The sequence below is a fragment of the Oxyura jamaicensis genome, chromosome 15 (genome assembly GCF_011077185.1).
Source record: "Oxyura jamaicensis isolate SHBP4307 breed ruddy duck chromosome 15, BPBGC_Ojam_1.0, whole genome shotgun sequence".
Classification (NCBI taxonomy): Eukaryota; Metazoa; Chordata; class Aves; order Anseriformes; family Anatidae; genus Oxyura; species Oxyura jamaicensis.
The window spans coordinates 6,603,765-6,620,723 of NC_048907.1; the positions used below are offsets into that span (position 1 = coordinate 6,603,765).

Consider the following 16,959-nt stretch of genomic DNA (forward strand, 5'->3'; position numbering starts at 1 on the left):
AAGAGAAGAGAAGAGAAGAGAAGAGAAGAGAAGAGAAGAGAAGAGAAGAGAAGAGAAGAGAAGAGAAGAGAAGAGAAGAGAAGAGAAAGAAAATAGAAAAAGCAATGGATGCTGCTTGCACCACCATGGCCCCTCGGCTGAAGCCCAAGGGCAGATCCAGGTCTCAGTGAATTGCCTTCAGTCCTGCTTTTCCCCCCTCCTGCTGCCCCCAGCACCCTGCAGCCCCGTGCCTGCCTCCATGGTGCCGGCCTGATTCTGCCCCGGAGCTTTTCCCTGCTCGCTGTGACCGCTCACAGCCACTCCACCACTGGGTCCCTGCCAGCTCTGGGCCTCAGGGCAGCAGCGTTTCCCTCCCCGCAAAGCTCTGCTCCCTTTGCTCCTTTTTCATTCCTGACACTTTGCGGGTTCCCCACCGCCACCCCCTGCCTCCAACGCGACGAAAGGCTGAGAATGAAGCCAAACAAGTGAATTTTGTGGCCTTGCCCACACAAGGTCATGAGATTTTGCAACAAACCACGGGGCTGGAACGCCTCGAGCTCTCGTCGTCAGCGCTGCGCTTTGATTCCCCAGACGCGCTGCGGCTCGGGAGGGTGTTTTTAGGCACCGGGGCTCGCACAGGCAGCCTGGCCCTGCTTTGACGTGGTGGTGGCTGGGAGAAGGTGCGGGAGCAGTGGCAGCACTGGTTCTGCCGGCTGGAGTCTGACTCCATCCCTCTGTCTGGAAACGAAGCAAATGCCTCTGCCCCCACTATCAGCTCCGCGCATCATATGATTCATGCTCGAGGAGTCCCAGAATTACAGCTGTAAGGCACGTTGTGTTTAGGCGCACTGAAATCATTCTGTCATAAAAGGGCTGTCGTTGTGGGTGCGCTGGGGAAGGAAGAAAAAAAAAAAATAGGCAGGCTCGCAAAGACGGGCCCGGCACCCAGCCATCTTGCTCAATCCGTATCCCTGCAACTGTTTCCTCACCCCGAGCCCAGGCCTTTTAAGATGCCAAGCGCCGTCTTGCTGGGGGCAGCCACCCTGCTGCTCCCTAGGGGGCACGGGGATGGCCGCACTCCCCTCCCTGCGTGCCGTCGCCCACCGCCGTCCCTGCCCGCGCGGCGGCCGCCTGCAGCCTTTCCCTTTCCCTGCCCTCGGCGTGACTAAAACATATCAATTTTCAACGTTTCCAAATTATCCTGGGGGTCACGTGGCTCCATGAAAGGCCGGTTGAGCAGTGCGATCTGGATCATCTCCGGGTGTTTTTCCACGGAGGGCGAGGGGCTGCGCAAGGGGCCCGCGATCTTTGCCGAGCTTGCAGCATGTGGCTGCCGAGCTGGAGGCACCCGGCAAGCCAGGTCCGACATTAAAGGCGCCCCAAGTAGTCAGCTTTTTCCTCTGTTTGGGACATGGGGGTGACCAGAGGACACGGCTCTGCGCCCGTGCTTTGGGGGAAGATGCCACGGGAGGCATCGTGTTGGCTCTTGCCCCTTGTGCAGCCACAGCAGCATCACACCTCCTCGCCACAGGCAGGAGAAGTGCTTCGGCACCCAGCTAGCTGAGCTGCTGCCCAATAAATCCCCTTCCTCACTCCTCACAAAGCACCCTTCACCCCTGGAGGGCTCCTGTGGCTGGGCAAAGGCCCTGGGGGCTCCTTGGGGCAGCAGGATCTGCCCTCAAGAGGCAACCAGCACCAGGACTTTCAAATTCAGGGGACTGACTTAAGAAAACCTTCTCCTTCCAGCTCGGGCTGGTATTTGGGGGTTTCTTTGCTTTATTTGCTGCTACCCCCCCGCCCATACCCCCCTGGCACTTGCAAACATGTTCGCCTAGGTTCAACTTGGCTAAAGAGTTTTTGGTTGCCAGCAAAGCGCAATGCTTGCTTATTCCTGCAGGTCACGGCCCATGCAGGATCCTGAAAGGCGGTCGGTGAAGGAAAGGAGAAGTGAGGGGGGGGGGGGAGCCACCGAAAACTTTATTGCAATTGAAAGTAAAAAATAAAGAAGTCCTGCTCCTCCGCTTTCCCGCTGCCAGGTATTCTCTGCCAGCGTGCTTGGAGACACCTGCGTGCAGAGGGAGCGTGGGGATGAAGGGGTGTCCCTGAAACGTTCCTGATCTTACTTTTCTGGTGAATGTCTGGGAATAATAACACTTGTTTTCACCTCAAAAAAAAAAAAAAAAGACTGATGGGTTGATCTGGATCGAGCTCCTCTCTGCAGCACATGCCGGCGATGGGCGCAGGACGGAGGTTGTTAGTACACCTCTGTTTATTATTCCACCAGGTCTAATTGCTATTAGTCATAAAGTCATTCTACAGTTAACCACTTTCCAAATTCATCCTGGGGACACCTCTCCTAAATTATTTCCATGCTGGTCATTTGCCATTTATTTCCTTCTCCTCTGTTTTCTGTCTCAACAAGTTTTTAATCTATGACAGCACTTTATCTCCCAACCCCATGATTATAAAATTTCCTTCAGAGACTCTACTGAAGGGCTTTATCAAAAGCCCTTTGAACCTCTCCATAAATTAGAATCTCTGTTCTCCTTTTCCTACTATTTTAACTCTTTCAGGGGGTCGCAGGGGTAAGGAAGGTTTAATTCACCTTTAGCAGACCGGATTCCCCTCTCTGTTCCTTTACTCCCGGTGGTTAATCTACCTCGCTATTTTGGCATTATTCTCTCTTTTTATCACCCCTCCCTCATCGTGCCCAACACATCCGGATCCCTGGCCTGGGACCGTGTTTTGGTGCTCCCTTAATTGGGGTACAGCCTCAATTGGACTCGCAGCTCCCCTCTGCTCTGGCTGGCACCAGTGATGGGTAAGGTGCAGTAGACCCTGCTGATGCCCATGAGCAGAGCCCTGGCTGCTGGGAAATGGTGCTGATTTACTCTAACCCACAAATGACACCTTTTTTTTTTCTTTTTTTCTTTTTTCTTTTCTGGCAACAGACCCTTTATTCCCACAAGTATTTGGCATTCACAGGTGGTCGCAGCAGCCCTCTCTTGGTATTTCTCCATTTGCTGCTCCTGGGCTGCTTCCCAGCTTCTCGCGCTGATACAAGGTGGCCCTCGTGCCCTGGTGTTAGGAGCAAATCAAAAGGGTAGGTGGTGGCAACCTTGTCTGAAGGACAGAGCATTGGACTGGCACTCTGGAGCCACAGACTGCTTTTTTCTGTCTCTGTTCTTGACCAGATAAGTAACCCGGGGTGAGTCAGTTCAATTCTTTTTAACCCTCCTATTTTCCCTCCTACACTCGTTCCATCTCAGCGGCTTGGATTTTAATACATCTAGTGCAGGAAATTGTCTCTCACTGTGTGTTTGTGCAGTGCCTATTGCAATGAGATCCTGGAGGAAAAATCCCAAGTCAGCTTTGAAATCTCTTCCTTGAATATCTGAATATCCTTTCCCTCTTTGATTGATTCTTTCCTGTAGCTTCTTTTCTGGCTGCGTGCGGATAATACACAATTTGTCCTTTTTCTTCAGGCAGTTGTCAAGGAAAGGAGGTTTGAGTGATTTTGTCCTCCCCCTCCATCCTCGTCCCCCGGTACCTCTTGAATGGAAATGATGGTTTCTGTGAAAGTTGACCAAAGGGTGGAAGTTTCCTAAAACTTCTGTGAAAATCGGTGGCAGTGGGACAGAGGAGGAGCCTACAGTGATTCCCACTGAGGTGGATATTACAGCAAGCACTCATTTCTGGTTAGACTCCGGAGGATCCCCACTGGGGACAGCACCCAGAAGGGGTGATACCGGGTGCCACTGGGGTCCACGCATTGCTGGACAGGAGAGCAGCCATCCCCTGGGGGTCCTTCCCCCTTGTGCGGTCCCATGGGTGACAAACGAGCAACGAGCTCGTGGTGGAGCCTTTGTGTAACGTGCTTAGGAAGGGCAGTCAGCCATGGATGCCCATCTGCTGGAAGCCAGACTCCATCAGTGCCCTCCTGGTGCTCGTGGCGCTACGTGCTCCTTGCAACAGAAGTGTCTCGGGGCCATTGCAGGCACTCGCTGTCCCGCGAAGCCGTTTGGGAACACCTGCCTTCCTCCCGCCCTGTGCCCACGCACTGAGCTCTCGGGCACAAGTGGGGGAAGATATTACCTGCTCGCCTGTTTTCCCCTCTAGATATCTCTGCAATGAAAATGCAGAAAGGTTGAGATTTGGGGCTCATTAATAGCACACCCTATTATCAGCCAAGCGCAACAAACCACCAGTTTTGGATGCCCTGATTTTTTTTTTTTTCTGAGTGGGTGTTTGGAAGATGACGGAGTTGACTTTCTGGAGCGCTGCAAAATCCTCCTGCCAAATATTTGGCTGCTCAGCAGCCCTGAATACTGAAGCCCTTAGGGCATTTTTGAGTTGGTAGTGTGGAAAATGAGGAACCCTGAATGAGCAGACTCGTGAAAATTAGAGGTTCCTCTCTGCTGTGCCTCAGTTTACTCATAAGTAAATTGAGCAAAGTAATCCTCGGGTTCTTGCCTCAGGGGGCCCCGAGTCAAAATTCTTCATGCTTCAAAGTCCTTGAAGGCACTTGAATGAAAGACTCCGGACCCGGTAATTACAGAGTGTTGTGCTTGCATGAGGCTATGAGATAGGGAAACGTTTGCCAGGCAAGGTTTTGAAAAGAAAATCAACGTTGCGCTGCCAAACCCTCCGAGGGCAAATGGAAGATTTAGTGCGCGAGCGTCAAAATCAGCTGTTGTCATTTAAGGCCATTACGAATGGATTTGTAGCCAGACTGTATTTGCACAAAACTGGCTACCAGGAGGAGAGAGCAGCCTTGCAAAATGAGCCTGCTGGTCGTGGCGGTGCGATTTGCATAGGAGCAGGTTCGGAGGCAGCTCCTTACCCAGCAGAAGCCAGCACGGAGCTCCCAAGGCAGCCGAGCACTGCTCATTTCCCTAAGCTGAATTTTTGGCTCCTTTCCTTGAAAAACATCTTCTCAGAGAGAGAGAGAGAGAGAAAGGAGGTCAGCTGTGTCAGAGGATGTTTTGCCTGTCTCCCTTAGGACTCGGTTATGGATTTAACATGAGATTTCCTTAAAGCCCTGGGAAAAAAGCAGGCTCCGAATTGTAGGGCAGGGCCGTGATTCACCCCTTCATTTCTCCTTTGCTGAAGGAGAGAGGGAAAGTAATTGGGGTCGCTTCTGGGCTGAGCGGGGCCATCGCCGCCACGAGCTGGCTGTGGTGTGGTGGCAGGACATGGGAACAAGGTGGGAGCAGGGTCTCAGTGGTGCTGCCATGTCCCATCCCTCTTCCCACTGCTGAAGAGGGAGGTGGTGCCCTCAGAGGCTGGTTTGCATCCCCAGTGCTGTGCCTGGCACCGGAGACAGACTAGAGAGGGGAACAGAGGTTGTCTGATATTGTTGCTCATCCCCAGGCATAAAACGTGCCCTAGGCCCCCCTGTTGCTTCCCCTCCTTCTGTAGGGGAAGCTACAAGACCCCTGGCGGCTCGCTTACTCTGTGAAAAGCTCTTTGAGAAGTGCCACTCAGGAGCTTCCTGCATCAAGGAAGATGTCAGCGCGAGATGATAAACGGCGAGGTGCCGGCGCTATTGCTCAGGGCCCATTAAAAAGGAGACACCTTTGAATTTGCAGAGTAATAACAGGCACGGGGTATGGGTTATTGGTCTTTTTTTTCAGCAGAGAGATGATAAATGTTCCTGCGGAAAGAAGTGCCACACCCCCTCAAACACGGCACCCTTCCCTCTCCCATCAAAATTCCTGGGTCAAAGGGAGGGATTTGATTTCACTGCTAGCACTCAGCCACGAGAAGTATGCGCTAGGTGTGAAAGCCACCTGCTCGCAGCGCAAACCTGGCAGGGGAAACGTGCAAAGAGCACGGGCTGCGAGGCAGTCGGGCTGTCACTCATCCTCCCGGGAGCTTAGGAGTGATGTGTGCGTGGAGGTGTGTGTGCAAGGCACGCCATGCCTCTGGGAAAGCTGTCACTCGCAGTGAGAGTACAAACAACTTCTTTCACCCTTTGTTTACGAAAAAGAAAAATCAAGAGTTGCTTCGCTGAAAAAAAAAAAAAAAAAAAAAAAGGAAACAAAAACTTGCAGGTTAAATATTTTGTGCCCGGCTGCTTGCAAGGGGCTGCGCACGGCCCTTGGAAATCCCACTGCTGATGACTTTGCTCGACACTAATCTCCACATCTTTTGATCTTTGTCCACTTAGGGCTTGACCCAAAGTCTGGAGAAATTAATGGGAGCCTTTCACTCTCTCCGTGGGTATTAGCTTAGGGACTTATTAATTGATTTTTAGCTTTGTTGACTGTGCCTGTATTGTGGACTCCAAGTACAACATGAAAGTTTAATGAAATATTAAAATGGGATATTTGTTGACAAGAGTGACCCTGTGTGTCATGCAAGAAAAACTGCACATTCGGAAGTGTCTCCTGGATGTCCCTCACTTCTTCCCGGCCATGTGCTCCATCTTCAGGACTTCTTTGGCTGGATGAACTATCTGATCGTGGCAGGTCTTGGGTAGGCCTATAAAACATCTGAGGTTTCTGAGCACACCCTTTTCCGCGCCAGGAAATTATGTCTAGGCAGAGCACATCCAGACTTCCCAGACACGGCCATTGAATATATGCAGATAGGCTGCGTCTCGGCGAGAGGCAGCAAGCCCAGCACTTGCGGGATGCCTCGGATGTGCTGTGTGTGCTCTGCAGAGGGGGAGCAGTAGGATGAAGGGCATACAAGGTGTCTGGGACCCAGCGAGCACATCCTGCCCAGGGCGGTGGGGCAGAGCAGGCCTTGCCATCTCAGAAACCTGCGGTGGAAATAAAAGTGAGTCTCCACGAGGAGGTAACCAAATGCAGGCTTTGGTAAATGGAGGTGAGAAGTGGGTTGTCCTGCCAAGGGTCTCTCACTGAGCAAAGCCTGCTGTCAGCAAGCTCCCCCGGTACAAAGTGCAGCACGTCCAGTGATCCCAGCACCCGGGGGGAAGGGGTTTGGCCGAGAGGCAGGATCCAGACCATGTAAAGCAGTGACAGGAAAGGAGGAGAGTGTGAGCTTGGCTTTGTGGCATGTCCGAGGTCACCAAACACACACCTCGTGTGCGTTGCCTCAAATTCTGACCAGCAATGACTGTTAGCTCTTCCGTGGAGAGATGGGTGCACTGCAGTGTCCAGCCCTGGCTGGTCGCGCATCTGGGCTGTCACTCCATCAGTGGCTGGAAAAGCCACTATTCAAAATAACGTTTTATTCTTCTCTCCCCTCAGTCCCAAAGAACATCTCTGCCTCTTCCCTGAAAGGCATTTACTCCGCAGAGTAGTCACATGCAAACTGCTGAGCCAAAGCATTCGTTCTGCAGAGAATAAACCAGCTGCGTCCCTGCCCTGCTGCTCCCCCTGCGCTGTTATCTGGGCACGGACTCCTGCCTCAGTTTCACACGTGGTGCCTAGCCTGCAAAAAATGCATCCAAAAAACATAATGGAAAAACAAAAATCGCCCCCAAACCATTTTCGTAAAGTTTCCAAAGGGTGTTCTTGGCCCGGTTGGTTTCTGCAATGTCTTCATTGGCAGAGTCCTCCCAAAAGGGAGCGCAGCAGGGAGTCACCCCTGTTCCTTCCATATTACAAAGGATTTAACCCCATCCCCTTCCCCCATGGCCCCTGTTGATGTCCTTGTCCATTTTCTTCATGGGGTGAGTGCTTCTGTGGAAGAGGAGATTACCCCCAATGTCTATGCAATAGCAGAGTGTATCATAGGTGAAGTGGTGAGCTGTTAACTCTCCGTGTGTCCTGGAGACATCTTGCTGAAGTCATGCACCTATTTTTCTGGCCAGAGAATCGAAACTCAGCTATTAAGAGAAAGCGAGCTGTGAAATCTGTCTGCAGGCATCTGAAGAAGCTGTAAGAGATTTTCAGAAGTGCCGAACCCTTAGATGTTCCCAAAGATTTTAGAGGAATCTCAAGTGCTTGCCTCCAGCCATAACCCCAGCCTGGAGCTTAGGGCTGTCGCCTTGAGCAGAGGGACTTGTTTGCAAATCCCCACGCTTGCCTCATTTGGGTCAGGTTTTCTGTACTTTCCTAGCCCCCGGGGAGGCGAGTCCTCCTGTGAAGCATTCCCGGTCTTTTCTGTTGAAATTGTTTGACTTTGTGTCATTGGGAAATCATCGGTGGAATGAGCCCCGCGAGACGCACGGGGAGATGAGAAACCTCAGGGTTTTATGTGAAAAGGGGCAACTTGGGTTCAGTTTCCTGGTGCAGGAGAGGGGTCACAGCCAGAGATGCAGCATGTGGCCCCTATCAGACTGGAGGTGAAGATGCTTAGAGCGGCTCAGGACTTGGTGCTTGTCCTGTGCGTGGCACCCTATGTCTTGTGCAGCCCATGCCTGAGCACCGCGGTGCCTGGCTGCTCTGCCACGGAGAATGCAGTGCCTGATGCGGGCACGGTGGTATCCGTCAGGATAGCTCAGCTCTGCACCGCCTCCTCACCTTTGGGTTGTGCTCTTTGGATATAACTGAAGGCACCCGAGCTGGAAGAGAGCACACAAAGCTCCTGCTCGTTCTTGGGATGAGGTCAGATGATGAGATGTCGAGCTGCGGCACTTGCCCTCAAGATGTTTTTGGGTTAGGGGCTATCAAAATTCCTTCCACCCCTCTCTAAAGAGGGGACAGGACCCTCAGCAATGTCTCCGTTGCCCTTAGCCTGGATGGCTGCAGCCAGCCCTTCGTCCGGGAGTGATGACTGCGGGGCTGAGTGGTCCTGGCTCCACCAGACGCCCCACTTGAGGCTGCCTTTGAGGAGGGTTTTCAGCAGGCACCGGGAGGTGGCAACAGGCCCTTGGTGGGGAGGTGGGGAATGCAGCCTTTGCCCTCTCCAAGGATGAAGATGGCAGCAGGGTCCAGCCAGATTCCAGAGGCATCTGGACAGCCTCTGTCATCAAGGCAGGAGCGCTACGGGGAGGACATAAGGAGGGTTATCTCCCCTCTGCCTTCTTGGCTGGGAGGGGACAGCTGAGAATCAGGGGAGGCCGCGGTGTGGTGGCCACAGGGCACGAGCCCCCAGCATGGCCAAGGAGCAGGTGCCAAGAAGGGGTCAGCTGTGGTGGAGCGATGTGTCTGCTCCACGTGTGTGCCATAAAAAGAAGGGGAAAGGGAGGAAGAAGTGGGAAAAAAAATAGAAATAAAATAGAAGAAACAACAAAAAAGCAGAGCGAACCTGCTGGCTTCGCCAGACTAGGTGGCACCAGTGGTCATTTCTGGAGGCTGTAGGGGTGTCAGAGTAAACAGTAAGGACAGGTGTAAATCCGTCCTCTCCTTCCACTCTGCCCGCATCTTCTCACCTGCAGGGCTCCCGTTTATTGCAGAAAGCAAGGAAATAAGCCTAGCCAGGGCATGAAAATTCACCCCTTCTGAGCCTTCCCCTCCCAACTGTGGTTTTCTCATCTAACCTGAAAGCAGCTCTTCCTCTCCCCCCCCCCCCCGCCCGGCTGTTAGAGCAAAACGAATAAGGGCTCTCGCAGCTCAGCCCCAAATCCACTTGTTGCAGGCCGATTTGGGGCGGCTGCTCCCAGCACAGGGAGCTGCGGGGCTCCCCGAGATGTGTAGCATCTGGGAAACGACCCCAAAGTGGCCCTTGGGGGGATGCGACCCCTGGGGGTCTGCGGGTCCCCGCTGCTTCTCCCCTTCCCCTGGCCGGTCGAGCTGAGGATTTTTTGTCTTCAAACCGGAGGCGAGGCTTTTCTCTCCCTTTTTAAGAAGCCATCCTCGGCATCGGGCTCGCCATGGTTTTCATTAAGGAGGGGATGGTGTGTTTCCCATCAAGAACGACTTTAATCTTGACCGAGCTCTGAAAGCTAAAGGGTTGCAGTTTTCTTCGGCCACCTTTGATTATTACTTCTCCCGGTTCCCAACTCGATATTATAGATCCTCCCTCCCGGCTGAAGTCCTTAATGGCCCGGTCCATCCCCGCTCCCCCAAGTACCCGTTCTGTGGATGTAGCAAACTCTAATTAATTATAACTTATCTCATGACTTGTCAGCATCACATGTTTGATCCTGTTTAGAAACCATATTCCCAGGGGACGGAAAGGCTCGGGAGTAGGTTGATGCTACTCAACAGTGATTTAATGGACGCATTAATGCCGAGACAGATAACTGTGTAGCCATGTTAAGTAATACATCAAGAATCTTTCCAGAGAGGCAACTTTACAGGTCACTGCAGAACTGCTAACTGATATTAACCCGCTTCGCATTGTGCTGCGCGTACGGGCGCTGGGAGTTCACACACTTCCCATTGTGGCGCCTTGTTGGGTTTTTTTCCTTTTTCTTTTTTTTCCCGAGCAGCCTCTTCCCATTCCCCCCCTGGAAGCGCCGGAGATATTAGACGCCTAATGACAATGTTTCACACGCGGGGGTGGGGTGAGGAGGACAACGGGCTTGTTGTTAGCGGGGTTGATTTTAAGCACCCGCAATTACCGGCCCGGAGGAGGCTGCTGCCCGGCCGGGTGTCACCGGGTGGCTCTGTCCTCCCCCGGGGGAGCGGGGCTGGGACGGGGCGGGGATGCTCCGAGCAGCTCGGGGATGCTCCCGCTGGGCAGAGCCGCCCGGCCGCTAATGGGGCTTTTTGCCCTTCGGCTCCCCCAAACCCACAAGGGCAAGGGCTATCCCAGGGGCTGGAGAATTATTCTGGGAATTATTCTATGCTAACAGCCTTTCCCCCCGTAAGGAATCCTCTCCTGCACCCGGCCGCCTCGCTCTTTCCCATCTTCTTTTCCCTTCTCCCCCCAAGTTCTGCCTTTAGGGTGGAGGGAAGGGAGGGTGCCTGGGAATTCACCTTGCTGAGAGCTCAGGGAAAATCCCTCCCCACAGCGAGGGGGACAGCCCGCCAGTCGTCGTCGTTCCCCCCCCCCCCCCCCCCCCCCCCCCCCCTCCCAGCCCAGAGGGTCCCGCTGCCACCGGGGCTGGGGACACGGGGCAACCGAGGAGCAGCAGGGGGGCTGTGGGGCCGGGGCCGCCCTACAGCCGCTTTGGGGAAGGGGAGAGCCCGGGGAGGGAGCGTGAAGTCCAGCCCTTGATGGAGAACGAGGGTCGGGGGGGGGGGGGTCCTGCCCACCCAGCGCGCAGTTTTGGGATGGAGGAGGGAGGGAAAGGTGCTGCGCTTCGCCCAGGTTGCAGGGGGCTGGTTGTGTGCCACCGCTGATTAAACGCTCTCCCCGAAAGATGCTGTCCGACATGAGATAATGAGGCTCCGTGACCGGCCCCAGGTTCCCTTTAAGTTTTCCCAGGGACCCGAGCTGTCGCCAGTTCACAAAACGACAGTGTAAGGCAGCACCACGCTACTCACATCCAATTTACGGCGCACAAAAGCTGATCCCCAAATCCCCACTAACAAACCGGGACCCGCAGACAATTCCGATAATGTTTAGTTTTTATTCATTTCTCGACTAATTAACTGGAATCCCACCTCCCATTCCCCGACCCCCCTCCCTCCTTGACAGTGCCCAATTAATCCGCAATGTATGTCAAAGGTCTGGGACCCACTGTAAACTGATGAACCTTTGCAAAGATTTGCGTGGCCCTGTATTGATCTGATTAGGACCGGGGTGCTTTTTCCTCGTTGGTGCTGCGCGCAGAAGAAAAGCGTGGCTTTTATTTTCCCTTCCCCCCCCCCTTTTTTTTTTTTTTTTAAAAAAAAAAAAAAAAAAAAAAAAAGCTCTGCCTTCGCGCTCTCTAATAGGATTTCTCCAAGTCGCCTTCAAGCCTCCCTCGGCGTTGCTGGGGGAAAAAAAGAGTCTCGCTTTTTTATTCTTTATTATTATTATTATTATTTATAATAAAAAATAGGGGCTACAAAGGGAACCGAGCGAAATGAAGCGATCTGCGGGGCAGGCAGAGCGCGCCTCGGAGGGGATTTGGGAACAAATCTGGATTCGCTGGGAAATGTCCCGTGCCGAAAAATAAACAGGGCAGGAGGAGAGGGGGGGGGCTCCGCTTTTTGGGGGCCGCCGGGCCGGGGAGGGCGAGGAGCGATCGCTGCCGGCCGGGGCTGGCTCCGGCTCCGCACCGCCGGCGCTGGGGCCGGGCAGCTCGTTTCTAATCTTCGGAGGGAGCGAATATAAAAGAGGAATTTATTAGCTTTCAGGCCATCAGAGGAATAAACATTGATTTTATTGACCTAATTATGGGCCAAATGACTCCTTCCATCGATCACGTAAAATACTTCATTTGGAGAAAAACAGGCGCGGGCGCCCGGAGGCGGGGAGAGCGGGTGGATGTGCTGCAAAAGAGGGGAGGGAAAAAAAGCAAAAAAAAGCAAAAGCTCGAAAATGTATGGCGAGGTTTTAATGCAGTTAACGTGCCCGTCGTGCTGGAGCGCAAGCCCTGTCTCCCAGACGTTACAATGCGGATGTTTTGCAAACTAAAGCTTTTATGTCGAATTCCAATCCGGCCAGTCAATTTGGCTAAAATAGCATTAAACAAATGGACAGCGGTTTATTTATATTCCCCCCACTGTATTTTATAGACAGACGAGAGTTACTTGAAATGTATTTTACAAGCACAAGACAACACGTCGTTTCAGACCGAAAGCAGCATTTTTTTTCTCGTAATTAGCGTAGACTCAACACTAATAAAGAAGCAAACAGACTCTTTTCTCTGCTCGAGCCCGGCTACTGTCCTTAGCGCTTGTGTGCGGGGGGGATTGTGGATTTCTAGCCGGGGAGATTGCACCTGAGGGCACCTGTCTGGGGCAGAGGGGGACCAGGCTGCTGCTTTTCTGCTCCTGCCGGGCCGGGCAGCGATTTGTTCCTTTTCTCCTTGCTGACAGCTTGGACTTGGGATTTTGGGGCTTGGGAATTAGAGGGTGCTACTGCCTGCCTGGTGGGGGGGCGGTGCGGGGGTAGACACGCTTTTGGCATAGTGTTTGCTCCCTTCTTATGTCCCCTGAAATACCAGGGCTCGCACGCCTACAGCGCACGAGGTGACGATGGGTGCTTTTAGCGTGGCTGCTTCGCAAGGCTCCGTCTTCCCACTCTCTACCCTCTGCTCCGCGTTTCCCTGCTATCACCGCGTTATTCCTCGGCGAGCTTCGAAATTTAGGGTTCCCTCTCCCTCTCCGTGGGAAAATAATAAAACAAAAAATTAAAATCCAACCTCCCCCACCGGTGCCGGTTCTGCTGCCCGGATCAGGCGGAGGTGCTGCTGCCCGGCGGGACGCGCTCTGCCTCCATCCCCTGGCTGCTGCCCCGGGGGTGCCGGGGACTCTGTGCCCCCATCCCCGGCAGGTCCCGCAGGTGAGCTCCGCTCCCGCAGGTGGCTGCGGGCGGCGGCGGCGCCATCCGGTGGCCGCAGCCCCGAGCAGCGCCCCCCGGGCCCGGCGGGGGCACCGGCGGCGAGAGACCCCCGGCATGGGGAGGCCGCCCCCCGGCCGACGAGCTGGGGCTTTATGCGGACCATCTGCGAGGGGAGGCAAACTAAATGACAACTCTTTTACACCGCTTCCTATTTAGCTTTTCTTTTCATGTGGCCGCACTGGAGTTTCCGACGCTTTGTATCGCTCCGAACTTAGTGGGATGTCTGTGCGTGTAACGCTCTGCCAGCTGCAGCTCTTGGGACGGGCTTTTCTCGTGTTTTCTTTCCCTTTTTTCCCCCTTCTTCTTCGTCCTAGCTCGCGCACGCAGCCTCCCACTCCGCTCTGCTCGGGGATGGACCGGCAGGATCCGTCCTGGACGCTGCCTGCACGGATCCTCCACCGGGGCAGGGGCAAACGGCTCCGCAAGCGGCCGGCAAAAATCGCGCATTGGCTTGGCAGAAAGTGAGCTCCCTGCACCGGGCACACACTTGGTGGCTCTTAACCCCCCCCTCCGCCTGCCATCCCGTCGCTTTCCTGTCTGCACTGAGCAGGGTTTACCCTGACCCGGGATCCGGACGATCGCCTTAATAGTATTATTAAAAGATAACGTGGTTTAAGCGCACATGAAGGTTTGCTCCGTTATTTAACCCGTAACCCCAACAGCGAGGGTGCCCCGTGCGCGCAGCGCGCCCACCCTCACCAACGAGGCGAGGGGTGCTTGGAGGGGTTCTCCTGGCCCCCGAGGTGATTTGGGATCCGGTGAACCGGGCAACCCATCGCCGGCTGCATGTACAATCCCAGATCCCCCCGAATTTGGTACCAAAGCTGTCAGAAAGCGCCGCTTCCAGCCGGGAGCGCGTTACCTAGGAGCTCGGAAGCGATGCCCGCTCTCCCCGGGGGGTTTTCTCCTTGCCCCGTGTCACCGGCATAATTTTCCTCCGTCGCTTCCCGAGCCCGCAGCATTTGAGTTTTCCTCTAAGTCCATGCCATTAAGGAAGCGGCTGCAGCAACAGGTGAGCGGAGGAGGGGGGCGCTTCTGGGGGTAGGGGGCTGCCGGCGGCCCCCGGGGGGGCTGCAGGCACCGAGGCGCCCGGGCGCGCATCGACCGCGGCTCCGGGGCAGGGGCGAGCGGGACCCCGGCCAGCGGCTCCCGGGGGCGAGCACAAAAGCCCCTTCCCCTCTGCTCCCAGCGAGGGCAAGGAGCCGCTCCGGGAAGCGGAGCGAGAGCTGCCCAAATATTGTTTACACCTGCGCCGCGGAGCCCGGCTGCGCCCTGCTCGGCTCGGCTTTAATTGGAAATCTTTTCCGTATGCCCCAACTCCCGGCTCATCTGGGTTTAATAAATGTGCACAACACCCCTGCTGCTCCGGAGGAGCACTCTGCCCGCGTTTCTGAAGCCCAGCAGAGGAGTAATGAGGGCAGGAGCAAGAGTGGCCTGCGCCTTGGTTTGGGTCCAAAGGGAAGGGGGAGTGATGGGGAGAGAGAAACACGGCTGTGGAGCGGGGCCCTAAAATGTTTTTGTGTACACACGCGCGTGTAAAAAAGCCAGGAGCAAGTGCAAGATCGAAAGCAGAGCCTGTCTTTTTCTGCAGGCACGTGTGCCATTAAAAGCAAATAATTCAAAGTAGTTTGAAACTGTAAAAGCACGGGATCCTTCTCCCTCTGTAACTTCTTTTTTTTTTTTTTTCTTTTTTTTTTTCTTTTTTTTTCTTTTTTTTTGGTGGGGGGTTCAGATCCCGTCTCCCCTTCTCGGCTGGCCCCGAAGGACCGGTTTTTTCACTTTTCCCATGTGTGCGCATTTGCACTTTCCGGAAATCGAGCTAAAGTTTGTTCAAAAATACTAAACTAAAACGGCGCTGCTGCAAAACCTCCCACGCCCTAGAGCCGGAGAAGAGCCCTTTTGCAATAATAATAATAATAGTAAAAAAAAAAAAAAAAATTTTCCCCAAATTCTGCTGCCCCCCCCGGAACCCTCGCGGGGGGGGGGGGGGGGGGGGGCTGGGCCGTGCGTCTATGGAGATGGGGAGAAATGCGCTTCGCCCCTCCGGTGCCTCGACGTGCCGGAGGAAAAAGGGCTGGCAGCAGGGCTGCCCGGAGCCCCGAGGGCAGCGAAATGCTGGGGGGGGCTAGAGGACCACCCCCCCCCCCCCCCCCCCCCCCAGCCCCACCGGGCGGCTCAGCCTCCGGGGTCTCATCCCCTTTCGGCAGGCAGAGCTGGAAAGCGGAGGGGAAGAAGGAGAGGACTCTCCCCGTCCAGCATCTCCTTGTGGGGTGCCGCGGGGGCACAGCCCACCACTCCCCCCTCCAGCCCGTCAGGTGTCGCCTTCAGGCTGGCCGCGGTGGCCACATTTTGCAGCGAATTTTCTCCCCCACCGAGTTTCCAGGGGCCGAGGGGGCACTTTGCGCTGATTTTTGCAGCCACCCCTGCGGCCGCGGGGTGGGTGAAGCCCTTCCCTCGCCCTGCGCTGGGGCTGCGGGCAAATGCTGGGGGTCAAACATTGCAGGGGAGGAAAAAATATGTCCCCAGGCACCCCAAAAACCTCCTAACTGGGGCATGAAAAAGCGAAGCTCTTCCCTTCTCCCCCTGCAATCGGCATCTTCTTCTGATTTTTATTTAATAGCATTTCATTCTCTACTCTGGGAACACTTTGGGCTCTAACACGAGAGGGAAAAAAGCGAAATGAAGTCGCTGGACACAAGGTCACCCCGAAAGTCCCCTGCTCCGGCTCTGTTCCGCAGCCGACGAGCTGGGACCCTCGTGGGGGAGTTAAGGGGGGGTGTTTCTTCCATCAGCCCGCTGCACCTGAGCCGTGCCCAGCTTCCCGGGTCGCCGCCGGAGCGCCTCCGCTGCATGAGTGCGGCGCGATCGTCTGCCTTTGGGGGCTCTGAAGCCTTGTGGCCGCTTGCTGCGGGGGTGGCAGCGAGCTGGAGAGCTCGTCTTGCATGGCTGGGGGGGGGGGGGGCCCCCCGGGGAAACGAGGAGGGGGTGAGCTCTTGCAGGAAACCAGAGGGAGCGCTGGTCAGGGAGCCCCGACGGCTGCAACGCTGGATTGCCGCATCCCTGCAGCGCGGGGGCTGCCGCGAGGGAATTGGGGACAGAAAAAGAAAAACGGAAAGCAAATGGGGTGGGTAAAGGAGGTTCGATAATAGGGGAAAACTGGAGAAGGCAAACGAGGAGCGGAGAGAACGGAGGGAGGCAGCGGGACCCCCGCCGGGAGCCGGGCCGGGCCGGGCGGGTTGGCTTGGGGACGGCAGGAGCCGGGCTTCGGGGACAAACGTGGCGCTCAGACGGGACCTGGCCGGTGCCTCCTCGTCCCTTTCATTTATCTCCTGCCCGGGGGAGGGCCGTGCGGGGGTTATATCTCTCCCTAATTGAAACCTAGTAAGGCAAATAGTAATGGATACCAGGCTCCGATTGAGAATACGTGTCCGCGGCTCCATGATGAGTGTTAGTTCAGCAGACTTTAAGAAGCCAATTCTTCTTCCCTGTCATTTCTCTATTGACAGTAGCTCCGATTAGATTTACCATGTCCTTTTGCAACAGCTGGGTCCGTCCCCCCCCTCCCTTTTCTCCCCCGGGCCGAGGTATCAATCGATCGCCGGGTGACTTCGTGGCATCTTGAGGAAAATGGGAGCAAAGTGTGTCAGCGCCGGGGCCAGAGGCTCCCGGCTCCCCCCCCCC

The 16,959-nt window shown here is 55.1% G+C and overlaps 1 long non-coding RNA gene across 1 annotated transcript in view; it reads left to right on the forward strand.

Moving 5' to 3' along the window:
• Positions 1-11,878, forward strand: part of LOC118174968 — a 145,588-nt gene extending 133,710 nt beyond the window's left edge. The window contains exon 4 of the long non-coding RNA XR_004754830.1: positions 11,771-11,878. This is a non-coding gene — a long non-coding RNA (uncharacterized LOC118174968). The remainder of the gene's footprint in view (positions 1-11,770) is intronic.
• The last annotated feature ends 5,081 nt before the right edge of the window (positions 11,879-16,959 follow it).